Below are 20,197 nucleotides of genomic sequence, written 5' to 3' on the forward strand. Positions count from 1 at the left end.
CGCGTATATATGCGGGTATGTCTCATAATAATAGCACACATATTATGAAATAAGGTTGACCAGGGTTTGCAGTGATAGGATTTGGTTTCTGTGATGAACATTAGGTGGTATGATATTTTGATACATCGAATGTAAATGATCTAACTGCTTTGGTGGTTTGATATTTGGTATTTGGTTTAATGATTAAGTTGGTTAAGCGATTTGATATAATGTTGGTTTCAGTATTGTTTTTTGATGTTTTGAATGGATTAAGTTTGAAATATTTTGAGAAGTGATCCCCAAAGAACAGAGGATAACAAGGTTGTAGCTCCCTTCCATTAGAATCTGGAAAATGATAGAAGGTTGTACCATTCTGCAGGTGGGTCCCTGCATATTGGCATGATATTGTTCCAGTACAAGTATTGTAAGAAATTTCTCTTGATAATAAAATAAGAAGACATAGATGAAAATGGTGGTGGTTTTTTCCCACATTGGGTTTCTACCTAAAAATCCTAGTGCTCATGTGTTTCTTGTGTGTGATGACTTATTCGATTCTTACTGCACAGGATTAATGTTTAATTAATATTTAATGAAGTATTCATATATTGGTTCAAGTTAAACAGATGGTTAATTAACTGAAATAGTTAGTGAACTATATATATGATACTTGTCTTCATCGCAGTTGCATACATACACAATTTTACTTCATAACAGTCGCGTACAAAAATTTGAATAAGAAAAGAAAAGTTTAAGTAGCTTAAAACATTGATTCATCCCCCCTCACAGTATTTTTCTAACATACCAAGAACCAAAACTTTTTGGGATGATGTCGAGAAGTAATGAAGAATTAAGGAGCAATATGATCTTATATTTTCTTGAAACCAAATTTCGTGAAACTATAACGCGAGAGATCTATTGTCTTGTGAGACGAGACCATACTGTAAGTTGCAGCAGAGGATCTTATTTTTTTAATGTATACATTTCATGTACTTTCATTTATATGATTAATAAAAAATCTATGTTCCCTTCCTTACATGAATTTGTGTTCAGTATGTTATATGATCCCATCTATTTCTTTTGATCTGATGATCTTCCGAGGAAGACCAATTGTTGTCCTTTTTTAGTTGTGTTTGTGTGCCGGGATAGAGATCTAGTGTAGATGTGTTCGATCGCTCAAGTGAAGTGCAAGACGTTCATCAAACTCAAAACCCTTCCCCAACATTCCAGGATTCCAAGTGTGATCTCTTACCTTTATAACATAGATCCCACTTCTTGCTACATGAATAATCACCTAGATTGGGGATCATTATTAGATTGTATTAGCAATTATATTTTGTTGTCTGATGATCTCAATTGGGCATGAGATCGTGGAGCAATATCTCCTTGCATAATTAAATGCAATAGAATTTGTGCTTGCAATGAGAGAATTTTTATTTTTCCCTCTCTGTTTGAGATCTCCTCTTCTTCTTTATGTTTTTCAGTTTTATCCTATTCACATTGAGTTCTGTGTAGTTCTTTGGAATCTTTTTTATGTCCATTGATTTTACTTGCTTCAGATCTGAGTTGATATTAGATCTAGAGTTTTACTTTTGTTTTTTGTATGAGAGAAGAACATATATGGGAATTAAAATTGAATTATGGAATTTTATGTAGATAATTTGATTGAATTTACCACATATCTACATTCCTCTCAAAATTTTGTCCAAAAAAAGAAAAAAAATCACTGAAAACAGACTTTGTATGAGGAAGTTATAGCCAATTGAAAATTAGAGAGTTTGTTTTTCTTCCTCCGTTGCGCGCAGCTATTTTTTTTGTTCATTTATGTTATCTTCTATATAGAATTCAGTGAAAATAACGATATATTTGTATTCCTCTCAACTTTCTACCCCAAAATAAAAAAAAAAAATCACTGAAAACAGACTCCATATGAGGAAGTTATGGCCAATTAAAAATAAGGTTGTTTGTGTTTCTTCCACCGTCGCGTGCAACTATTTTTTTATTTGTTTATGTTATTTTATATATAGAACCCAATACTAATAACTACAGATCTGTAATCCCCTTGAATTTTTACCTCAAAAAAAAGAAAAAAAAAAGAAGAAAAAACCACATGAAATGGATTCAATATGAGGAAGATATGGCTTATTGAAAAATAAACTTATTTTCTATCATTTTTTGCAAATTTTTGGGTTCTCTTTCATCTTGTTTGCTTTATTTTTCAGGTGTTTTTCTTCAAAACTTGCTACTGTGTGCTTGATCTATTTCTTTTGTTTCCTATCGCTACTAATCTCTATCAGATTTGAGTCATTTCTTATTTATTGGTTGGGATCATCCATTGCTTGTGTTCTTCAAGGTTTCTCTTGCAGAATTCTTTATGTGCTTTGTTTGAGGACTAGTGTTCTCATCTCTAGATCTCTGTTTTAGATCTGTTTGGATGATTTTGGTGACTACTTAGATCTCTTTGATATCCCACTTTGGTATTTTGTTTCCTTTGTGTGGTTTGGTTAGTTGTTTTTAAGTTACCTATTCACTCTATTAATTGTTTTCATCACAATTGGTGGTGTTGTGATTGGTTGTGCAACTGTCATCTAGAAAAGTTGTCTTGAGTGTGTTTTGATTATTTTGCATCACCCTCATTTGATCTTGTTTAGGAATGTCTACCTTTAGGGTCTAGTTGTTACGTTTTGTAGACCATTGGACTTGGTTGGGCCATTGTACTAGAACCCTAACTTAATGACATTGCCCTCCCTTTTTCACTTTTAGCTTTTGATTTGATTGCTTTCAGTGTGTTTCTTTGATTGGGCTTTATTTTCCTATCTCTAACACTTTTGGAGTGCTTTGCATTCTTTCTTGGGAGTCTTTCCCTTTGGTTTCTTTTTGGATTTTTTTTTTCCTTCTTGGTTTGTTTAGGGTCATTAAATCATAAAATTTTGGATAATTTTCATTCAAGAATATTTAAAGTTGCACCATAATAGACATTGGTGTGTTAAAAGGCTCTTACGCTCCTATAGTTAGCATTCATCGAATTGAAAATAAAAAATTGCATATAGCTGCATTAGGGTGACTAATTAAGAGTCATTCACACAATCTCAGTTTCACGCTACATCCCACTTGTGTAAACAACAACCACTAAAACCAAAGTGATAATAAAATTAACTAGATTCGTCTTTTATTTTCATTAGTAGTACACCAACACTAGCTTAGGCTAGGGTCTTGGAGATAGGAGTGTGAGTTAACTACTCCAAGACTAAAAAATTAACTTAGCAACTTGCGATAGGGAGTTAAATCCACTTGCAGTAGTGTGGTCTCAGAAACCCTCCTCACAAAAGGGTCAAGCATGAGGTCACACTTGGGCTAGAAGAATTGACAAAACTACTTTCATGTAGTTTCGGGTGGTGCGATATAATAGAATTTCCATTCATACAAACGGTGTCATTATCACTTAGGGACCACTTGGGAGGAAACTCTCAAGGGGGTTTTGTTCTTAGCTCCTTTTGAGTTTAAGTTTCCTGACCTTTCATGTGGATTTGTTCGGCGACTATCCCCCCAAGTCATGTTATTGTACGTGGTGACCATAGTGGTATATCTTCTTAGGGCTCATACATAGTTGCAGGGTTAGGTTCTTCTTCTTTGTAGTTGGAACAAATATTAGTCATACTCTCTCAGTCCTCTCAAAGGGTGCCCCGTGAGTAATAAGGGCACTTGCACCGAGTTCGTAGATAAACGGGCTAGGAAGCAGGTCGCTAGTATAATTGTTCCAGCACCATCTTCTCTATATTTTGGTTGTGTGTGCTGTATTGTAGGGCATTTCTAGTGTGTGTTGTTTGGTCTGAGTCAGTAGTTTTGGCCTTAGGGTGTTTTTACTAACATAATTGTACTCAAATCATAAGTTACCACCATGGCCGAATTTGTTCATCAACAATAATGTCATATTAATGGTTTTCCTCCTGAGTGAGGTGAACTTGTTACCCCTGCATGGAGAGTTATCGTTAGTGCTTAAGACTTAGACCACCACATTGTCTTGGAAACTATACCTGGTTCTTCGAATAGTGACTAGATTTCTATTGAGACTTTGGGAGACGACTCTGACGCCCCTGTGAATCCACTCTTGATGGATCCTTTAGGAACAGAGTTATTGTGGTTAAATCCTAATGGTTCCACACCTTCCTACATTCATGTTCCTTTTTCCATACTTTACCCTATGGTGGAGTCTGAGATGTCGTTATCTGCATCAGCAGTATTAGCTGCCAGGACATCATTTCCACCTCTTAGTGTGGCTATACCCACTCCTTTGTCCACACCTCTTACTTCTTGTTGGTGCATTCTACCAATTTATTCTAGGACTCCTGCAAATATCTCAAATGTTTCCATGGCTGCACCATTTCCAATGCCAACCATGTCACCTTAGCCTAGTCAGCTGGTAGGATAAGAAATCCTTACATTCCATTTTTCCCAACCAACTATTTCTATCCATCATTTAGGCATGTTTAGTTCCAGTAATATGTGGGGAGGATCACCAGTTTTTACTAGTCATCTTGGGGGCAACGCCAATTCTAGCATGTCACAAGCTTGTTACAGTTCACATTTTGGAGGGGCGCCACCTACCAATACATTTACTGGGGGGGCTAGATTAGCTAGGGGAAATCCCACTTCCAGTACTATTTCTCACACAACTCATCGTCCTTATGTTGGTCCTACTGCACAGAGTGGTCCTTATTCTATCCCTGGGTACAACCCCATTAGTAGCCATTCCTTTTGGGCTCCTTTTCTCCCTGGTGGTAGTTACCTTGGGGGATAATGACCATTTACGAGTAATGTTGGACCACAATAGTTTTATGCTGGGATGAACCCCTTTCTCCACCAATAGGTACATCACTCCACTCCTTATATGGGGGGATCACATGTTTGGTTAGGGGCCTCTCCTGCCTATGACCCATTTAGGCAACTTCAAAATCCATTTTTATCTTCTCTTGATTTACTGGATTTTGTGAATTGAATAATGACCCCATCTATCATGATCCTTGGTGGCCAAAAAAGAGCGCCAAATTAGCATCTGATATTCCCAAGTTTGAAGGAATTCCTAGGGAGAATCCATCCACACATATTACCACTTATCATTTGTGGTGTTCATCTAATTCTTTGGTGGATGATTATGTTAAGTTTTTCTTATTCCAAAATTCATTTACTAGGGATGATGCAAAGTGGTATATCGAGTTAGATACTGCATCCTATAGTGACTTTGCCTCCCTTGCTCAAACATTCTTGACACACTTCTAGTTACCCACTCGGTATGATATTGACGCTAACCTCTTGTCTAATTTCAAGCATGATGATGCTACGTTTATCTCAGATCATACTCATGAGTGGAATCATCACAAGTGGTTAGCGAGAACCAAGTTACCTAATGAGATATTACATAAATGGTTCATTCAATCCCTTTGACACCAAATTTCCAAGGATGTGTCCACATTTCGAGACATTACTGAGTAAAAAGCTATTTTAGCTGCCCAATAGTTGGATCTTATCTATTCATAGTCGGTATGCTTTATGAAGTGTTGCCTAATGCCCCTAGGCCTTCCATTGACCCTCCCAAACTAGTTCCTGGCCCACATGTTTATGGTGTGATTGGGTCTATTTCTGGTTCCATGAACCAACTTGCTGCCCAACTTGGGCAATTGATTGTTACATCTCAAGCCCCAACAAGTGCACTTGGCTCTGCTAAAGCACCCCATCCTGAGTCGTCCACCGATGTTCCAATGGTTAAGTCCACTCAGCTAAAGAACAACCAACAATCTAGTGCTAAGAAGAATAATAAGCGAAATAAACAAAAGAATCAAAATTGTCAGGAGTTTCAACCCAACCCTCAGAGTCAGGGAGGGGGAACTAGTGAACGCCACTGTAAAGTAAATTTCCCTTGTAAGAATTATCAAGGTGACCACCTTAGTCTTGAAAAATAGATGTATTCCATAAGATTATTTCATCACCATTCACTCAACAACCTACCATTCTGACGCATCTATTCCCTGCACAAGCCCAACAATAGATGGTTGCTCAACCCTCTAGACCTATGTAAGGAGGAAACAAGGGGTCATCTTCTCATAATTCATCCATCTTCATGTGCAAGGAAGATGTCAATGTGACTATGCGATCCAAGTCGTATCATATTTCTGAGTCAAGTTCCCCCTCGAGGGACTCGTCCACTCCACCTACTTCCACTGGATCTCTCACTTTTGATAAGCCTGTGGAACCTTTCTATCACCCTCCCAAGGGTGTTCTTTAGAAGACAACACACAATACTTTTTCCAGGGTTGCACAACACTATAGTATTATTGAATATCTGACCTAGGTTCATTATGCCATGTCTGCCTTGGAGGTCTTAAAAAGTTGTCTTAAACAACACAAAGCCTTGATGTCTACCATTTGTGTATTTCACCAGTCCGACTCTAATCTCATCACTTTCAATGCCAATAAAGTCGCTCCTTGCCTTTCCAATCTGATTGATTTCTAGATCATTGTGCATATTTTTCATCAAAATATTCATCACACTTTGGTGGATGAAGGCTCTTCCACATGTGTTATGTCTATATCTTGTTGGAAGGCTCTTGGATCTTCCGCACTCACGACGTCAAACATGACTCTCCAAGATTTTGATGGACATAGCTTTGTCCCAAAGGGGGTTCTTCTGAATTTTTCCATCGAGCTAGGGGTGAAAACTGTCCATGTATATGTTGAAGTCATCGATGATCCTTTGGACTATGGCCTATTCCTTGTCCGTAGTTGGTTTTATGCAATAACCGTAGTTGTATCATCTATTTTCCATCTTCTTTTCTTCTGTCATGAATGCAAAATTGTCACTATTGATGAACTTGACTTTTGTGTGCCATCTGCTAAGATTTCCACTACTGAGAATTATGTACCTCTCATAGGAGATCACCTTGACCAAATACAGAGTATTTTTGCAGGCCTATTCAAAATTTCAACTCTTATGGGGGTCTTTCCTCAACTCCCTCCACCCAACACTCCTACTTCAACCATAACTCCTATGCATATGATCTCTTCTGGCACCTGTGGACCCCATCGACCTCCTCATCCTTGGGTGGTGTTGGTTGATATTACGGAAGTTGATCAATATAGTGTGCATCCTCCGCAACCTCTTGTGGAAGAGATTGCCTCTCTGGCAATCCTGTTAGTACCTCCTGATGCTGGTCAAAAACTCCATCACAATACGGATTATGACTAGGATCCTTTTCCCACACGAGTCTCCCCTCCGCTTGTTCCACATGACTCCCTTGATAACAAACCTCCCCAGTTAGTGAACTTGGAGGTCGTGGATCTATCCATTGATAACCCTAAGGAGTTTATGCCTTTTTATGGCTCTAGTATCACTGATAATGAACAAGTAGAGTCTGATACATTAAATCTTGAACCGACTCAAGGGTCACATTCCCAATGTTCCTTGAAATTCCCCCCCATGGACTGAGTCAAGTCTTGGGATTCCACTACCGAAATTGCTAGAAAATTTTCCAACTCGTTACCACCTATTAAGTGGGTTCCTGTACCACCTTTATGTCTTTATCCTACCTTATATCCTCAGGTTAATTTTGTGAGAACGGATATGCTAGAATGTCCCTGGCAATTTTAACCTCTCTAGATTGGGCAGTTTGGCTTCCATTGGAATGGCCCCACATTAGTGATCCATATGGTGCCTTTACCCTCCTTGAGTTCACATATAGAAACCCTTGGCCTTTGCTTGGTTGTGGGAACACTTTAGCATGCCCTATTAGACTGCGTTGCACTTGTACATATTGTACATAGGAGTGTGTTGTTTCTACAGTTTTTTTGTTTGGTTTGTGATGCGAGTATTTACCATGCATTATGTATGCCAAAATCCAAAAAATAAATTATAAAACTCAAAAAATAGAAAACATATGGTCTTTTTCTTACCTTATCCATGTTCATTTATTTTATTATGTGATTTAACCATTGGTCTAGTTTTTCTGGATGGTTTTTACAGGACAGAGTGGCATTTCTATTGCAGCATCCCTTGGGTCGTAGGTATGTTTCTTCTTACTATCATATAGGGGTAGGTCATATATTAGCATCACTGATGCATTATTGACTGTCAGTGCCATATTTATGCCTTTGGTCTGACCCCATCAAGTTGCGACTTTCACCACTTCCTTTATGCATGTTGTAGCTTGGCAGTAGAGCTTACCTAATAATGGATACTGTAGTTAGAACCTTTTTTCTGAGATGGTGTCCATGTAGTCATTTTTACTCCTTCTTGGAATTCCTCTTTTTGACCCGCCATGACCTAGAATCTAAGCCTCATGTCCTCTTCTTCGTCATATTTCTGGCTATACCCCAGGAGGATTCCACCATTTTTATCCCTTGTGATTTCCATTTTTTATCAGCCTACTTTTGCACGATGAGCCTTGGTTTCTCTCTTCCATTTTCATCATCTGCTTGGCCTACCACCCACTTTCACTTGGTGTTTACCCTTTCTTGGAGGAACTGTTGCAATGAGTGGTCCTATTGTCCAACCTCTTGTCCTCATTATGTTGTGATCAGGTCCAACATTACTGGAACTAGTTTCTACCCTCTATACCACTTGTTCCTCCAAGAGGAGTTTTCTTTAAGCTCTTTTCAAACTCCTTAATTTAGAAAATATTGTCAAGTGAACTTGTCTACTTCAAGCTCGTTAAAGTACCTAAAATGTCATATACCCAGTATAAGTTTAACCATTTTCTAGACTAGGATAGACTAGTTCTGAAAAATGAATACCCTAGTCTACTTGGTTAGGAGGCTCCCCCTTGTATACTTTTATCTCTTTTTCGGGCTTGGGGGAAAACTTTACGAAAAATGAACTTATAAAAAGAGGAGGGAGGGAACATAGTTTTCGATTAGTCATCAAAATGGTAGCTTCAGTTGTGTCTCCCTTGAACATATCACCTATCTATTTCATTATCTCATAGTTGGGTTTTAGCTTGCCTAGGAGTTGTACCATCCAAATTTGTCTATTTACTCCTCCGCCTATTTACTCTTTCAGTCATATGGAGCATGCTTCGATGCCTCCTGCATCATTGTATGATATCACATGGTGCTCATTAGTCATGCTACCAAGTCACTCTTGTGTCATGCCGTTATGTGTTCAAGGGAAGTCTCAACCTATGTTGATGATTTGTAATAGCTTATTGAGATTTTTGCGTCGGTCGTCCCTATCTCAGATGTACTTCATCACTTCATGATTTCCTCCATTCATGACATCATTCTAGTATGTTCCATTTCATTTGATGGGGGATACATTAAGGCCCTCCTTTGACGAATCTTCTCATGTTTACTTCAGCTCATTATCTAGGAGCTTGATCTAGGAACCTATAGTGCCTTGGAGCTTGCATACCTCAATGGCAGACTTCCTCGTGATCGACAATGTGTTTAAATCATTAGTCCCTAATTGATCGAGTTCACTCGTGTTCCATCTCATCTCATATATTCACACTTAATGGACTGTAGTAGGAACCTTGGGGTCCGTTTTCCTCATTGGTGGATTCCCTCACATCTGTTATTGGTTTACCTCATTTGCGGGTAATCAAGGGGTTTCTAGAATGCTTGACTTTAGCTCATTTATTTGCGTGATGTAAATTTGTACCATCGGGGTTATGTCGAATACCCTCATTTAGGGACATCTCATTCTTATATAGCATCCTTCCCAGGGTGCATTGGAGTTATGTATCAATTATGTACTTTGAGGGCTATTTGGGACACTTATATGTCTATTATGTGTCCATAGTCTTACTGATGTATACTATGACATATATCCATGATTGTATTTGTTAGTGGCTATGTTCTATCTTTTAAGTAACATGGATCCATTGTTTACATCTTTGTGGCCGTGTTATATCATTTCATGTCATGAATCTGCAGTGTATTTTATGGAGGCCATGTTTAGTACTTTATTATGACCGAGCATGGGTATGCCCGCCTCGGGGATGTTATCAGAATATTTGAGACTTCAACACTTGATTTCCTCCAATCCAGCTTCTTTGTCTTGACTCCTTCCTCCCATTTTGAGCATTGAGTATTATTATAATGAATTCTGACCATCAATTTCTCTTCTAACCTCATGCATTAGGGGGCATTTGTTACAACCTTATTTTCCACTCCATTATAGTGAGAGAAACCCAAGTTCAACTTACCTCAGTTGTTGGGCTAAAATGCATCCCTTTTCACCTTTTATTTTAGTTATGTGAGATTTATCCCATGATCAAATGGTGAAATTACATAATTGAGAGATTTCTCATAATTCACCAAAATATTATAATTATGAGATAAGAATTAATTCATAATTGAGATAATTGAGAAAATGCTCATAATTTTCAATAAGGTTTCTAGATTTTGTCATTCTCAAGGAGATCAAATTGATCCACTTATGTATGAATTGGCTGGGATTCCATTATTGTATAATTTTCCTAACTTCTCAAGCCCCCAGGTATCTAGATACATTCTCCTGGAGGATGGAATGAGACTTTATAATCTCACCAAGAGGGCACAGGAAGAGGGTATCCAAACTATATCACAAGAGCTTTATTGGCTTGGTAGAGGAGACCATACTACAAGTTGGAGGAGAGGATCTTATTTGTTGAAGATACACATTTGATGTACTTTGATTTATATGGTTAATAAAAAATATATGTTCCCTTACTTACATGAATTTTTGTTCAGTATGTTATATGATCGCATCTATTGACTTTGATCTTGTTTAGTTGTGCTTGTGTGCAGGGATAGAGATCTAGTGCAGATGTGTTAGATCACTCAAGTGGAGTGCAAGATCTCCATCAAACTCAAAACTCTTCCCTAACATACCACGATTCCAGGTGTGTTATCTTATATTTATAACATAGATCTGACTTCTTTCTACATGCGTAACCATCTATATTTGGTATCATTATTATATTGTATTAACCATTATATTTTGTTGTTTGGTGATCTCAATCAAGCATAAGATCATGGAGCAATAGATCCTTGAATAATTAAATGCAACAAGTATCACTTTGTGAGGGATACGGTTGAGGACAGAAAGGTGTTGTTGGTAAAGGTGGGAACTTTGAAGAATGTTGCAGATGCATTGAAGAAGTCTATGAGTGCTGAGAAATTTCCTTGGCATAGAAAAATAATGGGCATTGAAGAGTTGGACCAATGACTAAGCTCTTCTGTGACCCCCTCTGTGGTAAATAAAACAACAAGTGGGAGAATGTTGGGTGTCTGTTATATCCTTTCAATGACTATTCGCACGTGCGGGGTGGTGACAACACCATTTATTTGTTGTGTCAGGCGTAGCAGGGGGGTTGGTAACCCCCCTGCACTAGGTCTAGGGTAGCGCCCCAAGAATTTTTTTTGGATCCTATATTAGGTCGGCAGACCTACCTATGGTTTTGTGCATGGGTTTTGCACATAGTTTTGGGCATGATAGTTATCCTCCCATGATATTTTATAGATAAGGTCAAGGGAAATACGTTATGCTCTAATCCAGGGTTAATGGATTAGGGTTTATGAATGTTTCGACATGTATATATATGTATTGTAACATTGAAAGGAATATAATGAAAAATCAATCTAGTAGTCCAGGTTTTGGGATCTAAGGAAAATCTCTGTGTATTTATTTTATATTATCATCATTGATTATGTTTTGTTTTTAGAATTCATGTGCATGTATTTTCTGTACAAGGTTAAAACATACATTTGGTATCATAGCTGTTTCGGATCCAAGAAACATCTACTTCAGAAGAGTTCCAAGTTATGACTTTGATTTTTATTTTGTTTTTGGTTCTATATAGTAATGGTCTACTATTGATAGGTAATGAGCCTATGATGATCAAAGTAACAGGGAGATGGCTTCGAAAGCTCGAGATGATGAATCATGGCATGATGAATTGATTTCTAAAGTTGGGAGAGGAAAATATAAATTGTAAAGCTATTGAAGAAGTGGAAATGAAAATCCTTGGACACTCCAATTGAATTTCAGGAAGTTGTGAAGATATATTGTTGAACTTGACTTAGAAACCAATAGTTGATTGAAGCAATGATGTTACATTTTGAACATCTATCCATATATATATATATATATATATATATATATATATATATATATATATATATATTTGCATGTGATATACATAGAACATGAATTTGTTCATGATTAAGTAACTTCACTCACATAGAGTTTCCACTGAGCATCCTTCATGATATATGCATGGGATCATCAATTTTTTAATCTGAGTCATTCCTCTTGTGATATGTGATTACTTGGATGTATTGATGATGATTAGGATCATTTTTTACAAGATGAGAACATTTGGATGTTGCCTTAGGATGAGATCTGTCATGATTGAGAGGTTTGTAGCTTGACCAAGGTTGAGTACGATGTTACTAGAATTGCTAGATGTGAGGCAGGATGAAGAAACTCATTAGAGAGTTTCCTAAGCAGGATCTCGATATGAAATGGATACATTATGATGACAAAGAGAGGGAACCGACTGGCGGTGAATCTCAAATATATATAGGACTAAGATACTTTCATATATTGAGACAATGTTGCTATACAAGACAAGCTCAAGCTTGTGGTTGGCACCTCCTTGAGAGGGAGGATGACTATGGTATCCTTTTTCGATATATATATATATATATATATATATATATATATATATATATATATATATATTTGATTTGATGTATTACATGAATAGGATACCACAACTATTGGTACATAATGATCAAGTTGATACTAGATATGAGTATGATGAGAGCAATGATGATCGAGGACACCGAGCCAACTCTTCCTCCCCTGTTTGATCTCCCACAATGTGGACTTGGGATAGAGATCTCCTAGGGTTGAGGGAACTATGGAAAATAGGGTATGAAACCTATTTTTTACCCATAAGGTTAGAGATGTTGTTCCCCTATCTTCATAGGGTTAGATATGCTACTTCCCTATATGTTCTACGCAGAGTATACCCCAGTTGGCATCATACCCACAAGTTAGGCTTGTTGGGAAGACTTCTCCCCATTTGGCTAACAGGTTGAGAGTGTACTTAGAAACAAAGAAATACTTGTATGAAAAGGCCATGTACAATAAGAAGGAACATAATTTGAAGAAACATTTTCACCTATAGCCAGACTTGAATCCATAAGAATGTTCCTTGCATTTTCAAGATTTCATAACTTTACAGTATATGAAATGGGCATTAAATCCTAATTTCTAAATGGGGATCTAGAAGATGAATTTTATATTAGACAACCTAAAGGGTTCATTATAGGAGATGATAAAAAAACTTGTTTGCGAACTCAGCAAGGCATTATATGGGCAAAATCAAGCTCCTCATGCATGGTATTATCGTCTTCTCAAGTATATTCAACAACAAGGCTTCACTAAGGGATCTGCAGATAACGAGCTATATATAAATATGGATGATGGTAAACTCTTAATAGTTGTTGTTTACGTAGATGACATCATATTTAGAAGTAATGGAGATTCTATGAGTCAAAATTTTTCCTCAGTCATGCAACAAGAATTTTGAATGTCCTTGGTGAAATAACATAATTTCTTGGTCTTCAAGTTTAGTAAGCAAAGAATGACATATTGCTCCCACAGACTAATTACGTCAAGCATATTTTAAAGAAGTATGGAATGGAAGGTTACGAACTTGTATTCACACCAATGGTAACATGTTGTAACCTTCATTTGCATGATGATTCTCCCTTAGTAAATCAACCAAAATACAGATCTATGATCAGGAGCTTGATCTACCTTATAGGCACAAGACCACACATAGTGCATGCAATTGGGATTTTTCGATGGTTTCAAGAAAATCCTAAAGAAATTCATCTCCATGTAGTCAAAATAATATTCGAGTACCTACAAGGCACTCAATATTATGGTCTATGGTATCCCAAACATGTAGACTTTTCTCTTCACGCTTGCATAGGTGCAGATTGGGCAGGAACTGTTGATGATCAGAAAAGTACTAGTGGAGAAGCATTCTATTTGGGACCCCAGTTGGTATCATGGTTCAACAAAAAATAAAGCTCCACCACTTTATCTACTACTGAAGAAAAATATGTTTCTACTCCATCTTGATGTACTCATCTTCTATGGATGATGCAAACATTATAAGATATTCAAATCACTTGTCCTCAACCTACACTTATTTTTTGTGATAATACTAGTGCCATAAGTATTTCTAAAAATCTTGTCATGCACTCAAAAACCAAGAATATTCCAATCAAATATCACTTTCTGAGAGAACAATTACATGAACAAAAGGTCAAACTAGACTATGTTCCTTCAAAGGAAGAAGTTGCAGATATATTTACAAAGTCTCTTCCACGTGATTCCTTTGAATATATCAGATAGAAACTAGGAGTGGTCTTTTCTTCATCACTTGATTAATTATTCTAACATATATTTCATATTCAAGGGGATTTATGCTTATGAAAAAATCAACATAATTTATTTATTTATTTATTTTTTTTTTTTTTTTTTTCGGTATAGAGATATTATGAAGGAAAGTCATGTATATACACGATTTCTGATCTAAAAGTCTCGTTTGTTTCTTTATGATGTAATAATTGTGGGAAAGAATCAGGGAAAGGATATGATATGCTTCAGACAATTATTATTTGGAATTCTGCTTATGATGTTGATTGGTGCTACTTAGAAGTGGTTTTTGTCACACTTAATGCCTATGGTACATATTCTATATGGTGTATGATAGTTTTCTTATGATTATCATGGTTTTATTGTGGTATTTTGGATGCCATATTTGTCTCTTGATGTAAAGGTAATGTAAAGACATATGTTATAAATCATTTTAAAACAATTCATGGACTGTTGTTGTCAAGTCATGTAATCCCATCATTTGGGAATGTGATGTAATGTTGAGACAAATATGTAACCCCATTATGTTGAGTAATCAATGTAAACATGATTCATTGGTGATAGTAAAGGTCATCTTTGATTGAGCCATAAAGTCGTGCATATTTTTATATGTTCAGAAAATTCAACATGTGTTTAGGTGGAGCATGGTCTATATTCAGTGTTCATACTCAGTAGATCAAATCTACAATGTCTCATGTCAATAAAGGGAGATAAGCCTTCATTTAGCATTGATCAACCCTTTTCCCTTGATATCAAAGGGGGAGAGAAATTTGGTGTTTGGAGAATGCTTGGTGACTTGGTATATCTACATATGTGTTTATAGAAATCTATAGGTGGTGGTGACCAAACACAAAAGTGGTTGCCATCAAGTCCAAAGGGGGAGATTTTGGAACTATGAAAAATGTGTTGTCCTTGATAGGAACCTACTTAACAAAGATGTCGACATGATGCTATCAGGATGATTATTTAGGCCAGAACAAATTGAATATCAGTTTAGAGAAAGGGGAATGATAAAGATAAATTTTAAAGAAGTATATGCAGGTATTGTGAAGCAAAGTTGCGTACATAGGTGAGTTGGTGAATAAAAGTGAGATACAATCTCCACACCATAGTATTCTTAATACCAGGGGTTGTTACAATGGTATTGGATCATAGTAATGAGTGTGAAAATGGATATTTGATCCCATCAAAGAATACCATCAACATAACTATGGATTTTCCCTAAGGTATTGGCTAATTCCTATGATATATAAGGAGATGGAGATCGAAGTGCTCGGGTGTATGATTTGGTTTATTGATGAATTTTTGGATCTGAAATAAGTGTGCACCTGGAGTATTATGATGGATGAGATCTTTTACATCTAAAATGACTACACATTGAATAATATTATTATGGGTTGATAGATTTGTGAAGATGATGTTATGATGTGTGTCTTTTGCAGTGTATGTCAAGATTTGGGTTTGATTGATGATCTATTGTGCAGAAAAGGTATTATTTAGGAGTTACATATTTATATGTAGTTTTTCTTTAGAAATTTCACGTACATTTGTGGATCAAATTTTGGGTAGTTGCGTATCAATTCTGCAGTATGGACAGATCTGTACATTTCATGAAAGGCACATACATACACGAAAGAGTATTATAAGGGTCGCGTACATATGGTAGGTTTTTTCTGTATATGATGTATGATAATTCTTGTTGTGTTTGTTGTTGTCTGTCAATGAAGTCTTCCACGATGATTTGTGTTTGATAGTGATGATTGAGGTTGAACTAATTATGTTATCAAATGTTGAATAGTAATGATGATGCTATGAAATGATATGTATTTGGTTCAAAGATTTATGACAAGGTTAGTATGTGTTTCAGTGATTGATTTCAGTACTGTAGTGATTCAATTTTAGGGTTCAATGTTTTGATATATGTATGGGGCTTATCTGAAGAGAAAGCGCGTATATATGCGGGTATGTCTCATAATAATAGCACACATATTATGAAATAAGGTTGACCAGGGTTTGCAGTGATAGGATTTGGTTTCTGTGATGAACATTAGGTGGTATGATATTTTGATACATCGAATGTAAATGATCTAACTGCTTTGGTGGTTTGATATTTGGTATTTGGTTTAATGATTAAGTTGGTTAAGCGATTTGATATAATGTTGGTTTCAGTATTGTTTTTTGATGTTTTGAATGGATCAAGTTTGAAATATTTTGAGAAGTGATCCCCAAAGAACAGAGGATAACAAGGTTGTAGCTCCCTTCCATTAGAATCTGGAAAATGAAAGAAGGTTGTACCATTCTGCAGGTGGGTCCCTGCATATTGGCATGATATTGTTCCAGTACAAGTATTGTAAGAAATTTCTCTTGATAATAAAATAAGAAGACATAGATGAAAATGGTGGTGGTTTTTTCCCACATTGGGTTTCTACCTAAAAATCCTAGTGCTCATGTGTTTCTTGTGTGTGATGACTTATTCTATTCTTACTGCACATGATTAATGTTTAATTAATATTTAATGAAGTATTCATATATTGGTTCAAGTTAAACAGATGGTGAATTAACTGAAATAGTTAGTGAACTATATATATGATACTTGTCTTCATCATAGTTGCATACATACACAATTTTACTTCATAACAGTCGCGTACAAAAATTTGAATAAGAAAAGAAAAGTTTAAGTAGCTTAAAACATTGATTCATCCCCCCTCACAGTATTTTTCTAACATACCAAGAACCAAAAATTTTTGGGATGATGTCGAGAAGTAATGAAGAATTAAGGAGCAATATGATCTTATATTTTCTTGAAACCAAATTTCAATAAAATCAAAATGCTCTTGGTTTACCTTTTTATTTAGCTCATTTAGTATATTGTCCTTTACTGTGCCATCTATATCTTCTAATATTATAAGATTATCCTCTTGTGTTCTTAGATGATCCATAGATAGGCATGTCAAAAATTCTTCAATCTGAGGTTCTAATGGTTTCCCTAGATTGAATGTAGTCCATGATTCTTTGATTTTGTCAACAAGTTTGCAAGGGTGAAGATCTTCCTATGGATGTGGTTCATGGATTTTTTCTTCTATCTCTTTTGGGAAGGTATATAATTTCTTGGCTACTATCAATATTTTTTCTTCCTTAGAAGAAGAGAACCCAACCATTCCTATGATTTGAGAGATTTCTTCCAAACTCTTGATCATCATTGAATACTACTTGATGGGACCCGACCTGATGTATTAGGGTCAATAATGAATATATGATTATGGTTGATATTTTTGGCGGTTGATTGCGTTGATGATGTGTTTAATGATATGGTACTGACTTTTAATGTGGTGAGGATAGTTGTCTTGTCCTCGGGCTCTGCTTCTCCCACCTCTACACCTTACTCTCGAAACCCTAAACTCACTCATTTGGTCACTTGATCCAACACTCTACTCCTCCATCAAGAGGGTTCTCTATCACTGGGTCTATTTGTAATCTATGAGGGTTTTATGGCGGTCTGTGAGGGTAGCTGTCTGCAAACCATGGTTATGAACTTCGCTCCTGTAGCTGTGGGTCTCGACTGTACATTGGATTTCTCGTCTTTGTGGTTGTATGGCTTGGCTGTGGTCACGGGGTGACCCAACTCTCAACTCCAGTTCAGAAATTTCACAAAGGTAAGACCTCTGTCTATGATTTATAGTTCTGTTTCATTTTACTATTGGTATTAATTGTTTTCGCTCCTTGTGATTAGGAGTTGCTCTGGTGACTATGAACTAGTACACGGCTTCTTTGCCTGCATGAGCTCAGCTCCTTTGGTGAGTAGATACTCCGCTAACCCTCGTCTATGCTTCTCAATTCGTTTAGGGTTTCTTTACCTGGTTGCTGATGGCTTGGTTTGTGGTAACTATAGGTGGACATCGAGCCTCTCTGGTTGTTGGTCTCTTGTCCTGATACCTATACACTGTAGTGGGTCAGGTTGTGCCACATTACTCCTCTTGTTTGCCTATATCGAGCTTTTTGTTGTTTTTCATTTCCGTTGGATCTATAATCGAGAGTCTTAGGGCTTCAGCCTTGCTATCTTCTGGGCACTGTGTAATTATGCCTTCGAGTTATGATGAACCCGTAACTTATATTGGGTCTCTGGTTAAATTATAGTCTTGGGGTTTTGGACCACTGTCTCACTATTCGGTCTTGTAGTTGGTTTGTAACTTTGTCTATAACTTAGAATATAAATTATATATATATATATATATATATATATATATATATATATATATAGATATATATATATATATATATATATATATACACTGATTTTGAAAAGAAAGAAATAGTTAGATGCTTGGTACCTGTAGATGCTGGTTGCTTTCTTGCTGTGACTGTGTTTGTTTCTTCTGCAAAACCCTCTTTGTCAATTGATGGAATTCGACTAGCCTCTGTCAATAATTACTTGTTCTCTGTACTGTTAGGAAATGAACTCAGTTTCTTGTTCTCGACAACTATTATGAAATGAACTCAATTTAATTATTTAGATAGGAAGAAAATTATTTTATGCTGCAATGGACATGGACTCGGATTCTCTCTTTCTTTCAAAAATGATTGTATACTTCTGTTTATCCCGTACTATGATGGATGATTACAGTTTTTTATTTTTTTTCCTTTAATAAGTTCACTGTACAGTTACTTAAAACTGTCAGCAGTTACATTTTAGTTATTCCTTGATAACTGTTCATCTTTGTCTAAACTCTAAAGTTAACCTAAAAAAATAAATTAAGAAAAAAGAACAGTAATGAAAATAAAACAGTGGGTTGGGATAGCCTTAAACTTGACATAAAATCCTAAATGCTGTTAACTAAAAATTTAAACGAGACTTAGAGAACTAACTGAAAACTTCTCTAGTCTGCTAAGACAAATACTCCAGCCATGATCACCCTTAGCTGGATGCTCCTGCTTTAGGCTTCCGGGGTAAATGAAAATTCATGGCTTCGGTCCATGAGCTCCTTGATAGAATATCGTGTACGTTGTATCTGACCTATGTCAAGCCATGAACTATCTTCAATGCGACGGTTCTTCCACTTGACAAGGTATTGTAGGTAATCTTTTCTTTGAGTCCGCCTAGCCACTTGTGTATCGAGGATTCCTTCGATCTCAAGTGGCTGAGTTGAAGGCATTTGTCTCATCCACAAACTACTTCCTTTCTGGGTATCCTGATTTGGCTGTGTTGAACTGTTTTCTTCAGGACTGGCAGTGTATGGAAACAAATCTACCACATTAAAGATAGGCGATATACCTATACTTGGAGGCAATTGTAGCTCATAAGAATTTGCAGAAAACTCACGTAGAATTTTTGAAGGTCCAACTTTCTTAAATTTTAACTTATTGTATTCGCCCTTAGGGAATCTTTCTTTGCGCAGATGCACCAAGACTTCATCCCCTACGTCAAATTGTACCTCCTGCCGTTTCAGATCTGCCTTATGTTTGTACCTTTGACTGTTGTCCTACAACTTTGACTTCACCTGCTCATGTAGGTCGTTTATTTCTCTTGCGAAATATTCCCTATCATCACCCCTTCTTTCCAACTGTCCTAGATCTCGTAACTCATGCACTCCATGAGGATGCATACTATACAAGACCTGAAAAGGACTATTTACCGTGCTTCGATTTGGTGAATCGTTGTAAGAAAATTCCGCTTGGGCAAGTACGCAATCCCACATCCATGAATTTTCCCCAACTAGACTCCGTAGCAGGTTTCCCAAGCTCCTGTTCACCACCTCTGTCTGCCCATCAGTTTGTGGGTGATAAGCAAAG

This window comes from Pinus tabuliformis, chromosome 8, assembly GCF_031772625.1.
Source record: "Pinus tabuliformis cultivar Carrire ecotype Pingquan chromosome 8, CPIR1, whole genome shotgun sequence".
NCBI lineage: Eukaryota > Viridiplantae > Streptophyta > Pinopsida > Pinales > Pinaceae > Pinus > Pinus tabuliformis.